Below are 5,138 nucleotides of genomic sequence, written 5' to 3'. Positions count from 1 at the left end.
AGAAGCTGACTGAAAGTCCATCTTTGAATTTGCACTTCCTTCTTCTGTTTGTTTGTTTATTTTTTTAAGATTTATTTATTTTTTATTTATATGAGTACACTGTAGCTGTCTTCAGACACACCAGAAGAGGGCATCAGATCTCATTTCGGATGGTCGTAAGCCACCGTGTGGTTGCTGGGAATTGAACTCAGGACCTCTGGAAGAGCAGTCAGTGCTCTTAACCACTGAGCCATCTCTCCAGTCCCAGTCTGTTTGTTTTTAAGAGGGGAGGTTGTTGTTGCTTTGAGATAGGGTCTCACTATGCAACCCTGGATATCCTGGAATTCACCTTGGAGATTAGTCTGGCTTCCTCACCCCCTTGGTGAGTAAAGAGAACTCCAGGATTCTGCTCCCTGTTTGGGTTGGCTCTCCTCCAATATGTCACACCAGGACAAGTCTGGGGCCAAGCTGGATACTCTCTCCCACCCCATGTTGTGCCTTTCAACACCCTGAGTTCAGCAGGTGCCTGGGAGCTCCCTCCCTTTCTCCTCAAGTCCCTTTGTGCCTAACTCTGATGGGCAGCTCTGATCCAGCTTGGCCCACACCTGGCTGATGCATTTCCTTGTGAACCTGGAGTCCAGTTTCGAGTTGTTTTGTCAAGGGCTCTCTCTACATCTTAAGAGCAGGAAAATCGGTCGACACCTCTGTCTCCTGTGTGGGATACATGTCGGCCCGGAGATCTCCGTAATAGATCTCCGTAATAAACCTCGCCTTTGCTTATTACATCCAAAAAAAAAAAAAAAAAAAAAAAAAAAAAGAGCAGGAAAATCAAATAAAAGCTTCCCCCTACAGAGCTCCAAAGAAGGAATTTAAGAGGGCTCAGAAGCTTCTAGAAGGATTTTTTGTCTAGCTCAAGCTGTAACTTGTCCATGTGTTCAGGAGGGGGTCATACCTCTACATACACACCACAGAAGTTCAACAGACCCTTGGGGCCTCTTGTGACAGAGTCTCCTTGCTTGTTTTTTTTTTTTTTTTTCTTTTCTTTTCTTTTTTTCTGGAGCTGGGGATCGAACCCAGGGCCTTGCGCTTGGTAGGCAAGTGCTCTACCACTGAGCTAAATCCCCAGCCCCGTCTCCTTGCTTGTTTGTGTACCTGCCTGCCTACCTCTCTGCCCCTTCTCCTGTTGCATGTGCACACACAAGTGTTCATGATGACTTGCCAGGGTATGTCTGCGCCTGTGAGGGTGTGCGTCCCCAAAAGCCTTCTCTCCAGGGTGGCCTCAGGCTGGTCACGTCACATCCCAGCCACATCCATTGTGGAAGCCAGGACAGGATGCAATACCTGGTTAGCTCAGTGGTGACCTGACTTGTAGGAGTGACCCAGCCTAAGGACAGCCTGACTTAGCTCTGCACTGACCAGCAAGGGACTTCCCAGGCCTGCTACCCTTGCAAAGTTTGCATCCACTCACCCAGTGGCTATCACTCTGCAGTGGGAAGGCAACAGGAGGCAAAAAAAATCACAAAATCAGATGAAAAGCACAAATAGCTGTGTGGTGCTCCCTCAAAATGCCTACCCTGGACCCAACAGACACGATCTTATTTAGGGAAAAGGGGTTTACAGATGACGCTGAGGAAGGAGCAGAGCCCAGAGCCCAGACACCGTCCTTCAGGGTCCTGTGAAGAAACCAAGCTCCAACCAGCCATCCCTTTTTCAGCCAGCTCCTCTCAAAGACACACGGCTTATTTGCCAGGATAAGGAGCTCTCCTGGAAGCCAGCAGCCGCCACTGTGGTGCTGTGAGTGCAGGTAAGCAGTGGATTTCCAACACACAGTGTTTCACAGCAGGGTTCACAGTGATTGTCAGTGCTGTAACCCCCAACACACACACACACACACACACACACACACACACACACACACACACACGAGAGAGAGAGAGACAGAGACAGAGACAGAGAGACAGAGAGAAACAGAGGGACAGAGACAGAGAGACAGAGAGAGATAGAGACAGATAGAGACAGACAGACAGAGACAGAGATAGAGAGACAGAGACCAGAGACAGAGAGATAGAGATAGAGAGAGAGAGAGAGAGAGAGAGAGAGAGAGAGGGAGAGAGAGAGGGAGGGAGAGAGAGAGGAGCCCAAGTCAGTTTTCTGACTCCTTAAATGCAGACCATGGATGGCCAGGCACAACCAAAAGAGGCTGGGCATACCCCTGCTTCTCCAGTAGAGAATAGCGTTAAATTTCAGAGGTTAGTGTCACCGTCAAGGACTTTGTGTTCCAGATCTCACAACCCAAAACAAGAGGACTGTGCTATGAATAGCCTGTAAGGACCTGCCACATCTATTTCCCACCAACACACCCAGCTCCGCCAGTAAACTCCCCTCACTAGATATTCAGAAGACAGAGATGTAGCAACCTCAGTGGCCACTGCCATTTTGAACACCATTCTTGAGAAAGCCCTGTAAGTCGTCACAGTCCAACCCTTCTGCTGCTTAGCTGTGGCCCTGCTGGAGGACTCTCCCCTCCGAGACCTATAGTAAGATCACCTTACTGGGTCTTTTCTCGTGGATGGACCCATTTACTCACATTAACTAACAAGTAATTCTTTGGCAGCTGTGTTGACTGTCCAGTCCTCTGCCTATCACTCTACAGGGCACCGTAAAAGTTTGTTGCCACAGTGAGATCATGTTCACTGGACTTGCAGGTATGACGTAACAGCTCTCCTCACCCCACTAGTAAGATGTGTTCCCCAAGGTTAGCAGGGTGGTATTGTGACTGTCCACTAAGCTAAGCAACAGTCATCTTGAGGAATTCATCTGCACCCCTTGGAAAAGGACCATCATCTGGGCTTGTTGACTGTTATAACACAGCCTCTCATGGAGGGTTGAGGAGAGTCATGAGAGCCTCTACCCAGTTCTTAACCTGGAAGACTCACTTGCCCAAGGACAGATATCTTCTTGAAATGCTAGGGGCTGTTATTCATGTAAGCCATGTATTTTGACTTCAGTAAACGAGCTTGGTTGCCCTAACTGCACAGGATGTGCTTGGGCACACATTGAATGGAAGGAAGTATACAGTCATGACTTATGTCAGCATGTACGTGTATCCCTGACCGGATGAACGCTAACAGTGCATTGCCTCAGGGTTTGTCCTTTGTAGGCACCCGACTGACTTACTTCGCTGCCACTCTCTGGGAATCCCAGATATAGACCTGTCCAGTGTTGGCCTTCCTGGGCAGTATTAAATAAAGCTTGCTTTAATTGTACAGTCATGGATGTGGTCCTCCTTCTAGAAATGTTAAGGTTTAGCATTTTCATGCAACTGTGCCTTAATTGCATGTGGCTTAAGGGAGGGACCAAGGGAGACTGGAGCTGGGGGTTGAAGGGATGGGGAGGGAATCTCTATCTGTGGATCTACAGGGGAGCCCTCATTCCTGCTGGATAAAGGCCTGTTGCTGGGAGAAGCAAAACACCCCTCTAAGTTACTTCTTATCTATGCCCTGGGAGGAAGTCCCATACCCTCATTGGTTCCCTGAAGTGTGCTTTGGTGAAATCATGCCTTGGTTTGTCCTTGGAACCTTAGAAAGAGAGGAAGACCTTGCTTATGTCTCTTCCAGTCAAGGAAATTTTTTTGGTTCTGTTTGTTTTATGAGGCAGGGTTTCTCTGTGTATCCCTGGCTGTCCTGGAACTCTGTAGACCAAGCTAGCAACAAATCACAGACATCCGCCTGCCTCCCTGCCTCCTCAGGGCTGGGATTAAGAGTGTGTGCCACCACCGCCAGGCTCCCCAGAATTTTGAACGGTTTAGCAGGTAATGGTGCTTTCGGACAAGCCTGACAACCTGAGTCAGATGCCCGGAATCCACTGGCAGAAGGTAGAGGGATCCACACTCACAAGTTGTCTTCTGACATCTGTGTGAGTACACTGACATGGGTGTGTGGCTGCCTGGCGTGCAGTGCAATAAATAATAACAAATACAGGGGTTGGGGATTTAGCTCAGTGGTAGAGCGCTTGCCTAGCAAGCGCAAGGCCCTGGGTTCAGTCCCCAGCTCCGGAAGAAAAACAAAAAACAAATACATAAATGCAAAAACAATTAAAAAGACAGAGCAAAACAAAAAACATAAATAAAAAAGAAAACTGAGAGAGAGAGAGAGAGAGAGAGAGAGAGAGAGAGAGAGAGAGAGAGAGAGCGTGCAATCAAAGGAGACCATATTGACCTCTGGTATCCACATGCACACACTGCTATCTGCACACACACAAACATACAATGTCTGGAACATAGAAAAGGCAGAAGTGGGCCACCAAGAAGCTCCATGCGGTCCCCTGCCTGTGCCCTTTATCATTAAGTTCCTCACTGGACAGAGCACAGGGCTGCATAGTGGGGATGCCCACATCAACGTGGAGATGCTGAGGCTGCCGCTGGACAGTGCAAGGCATTGTTGGAAAGAGATAAAGACAAGGTAGGGTGTTTGTTACTTTGGCAAATTGTTCTCAAATGACTCTGGGGAGACAGAATTCTTTGTGCAAGACCTGTAAAAAACAAGTGTCAGGCACCAGGAGAAAGACTGGTTAGTGAATAGTTCTGGGTTTGTTCCCAAAGCAGTGTTCTTCCAGAACAAAGGAAACATGGCAATTTCACTTGGGAAACCTACACATGTTCACACAGGAAGGCACAGGTAGAGATGGACGCACTTCTGAACACGCTCAGTTTAAGGCCATGCTCCGTTCAGTAGCATAATGAGCCAAGCTTGTCCTGGAATGCTTACAAGGCTAAGAGAAAGGAAGCTCCACGGGTGCACAGCGCGTACCTGCGGCATGGGGAAGCCGATCTCAGCAATAGCCGTCTGGAACGGGGTTCGCAACAGCATCTGTGCCCACGCAGAGACTCCCAAGGACGCCCGGGACGGAATCCCATGATAAGAACTTTTAACGGAGATAAGATATCACTACGTTTATATAGGATTCTTGGTTTGCTTAGATTTCACAGAGAGTAGATGTTGGCATGGAGACAGAAAGAAAAGGCTTATGCGCAACACGTGTATACCCATTCTACCGCCCTCGGCCATAACAGGATAAAGGATATCCAAGACATCGCAAAGCGGTCAGGTTTGCGCTTGTCTTTACATTGGCCACAGTAGAGGTAAGCTGTCCAACGGTCT

General features: G+C 48.4%; 1 non-coding gene across 1 annotated transcript; it reads right to left on the bottom strand.

Moving 5' to 3' along the window:
• Positions 1–1,031: 1,031 nt before the first annotated feature.
• Positions 1,032–1,106, bottom strand: Trnag-acc4 (transfer RNA glycine (anticodon ACC) 4). The gene has a single exon. It is a non-coding gene; the product is annotated as a tRNA-Gly (tRNA).
• Positions 1,107–5,138: the final 4,032 nt, after the last annotated feature.

The sequence above is a fragment of the Rattus norvegicus genome, chromosome 10 (genome assembly GCF_036323735.1).
Source record: "Rattus norvegicus strain BN/NHsdMcwi chromosome 10, GRCr8, whole genome shotgun sequence".
Lineage (NCBI taxonomy): Eukaryota > Metazoa > Chordata > Mammalia > Rodentia > Muridae > Rattus > Rattus norvegicus.
Note: the sequence above shows the minus strand (reverse complement) of the source record. Positions and strands in the feature narration are given on the sequence as shown.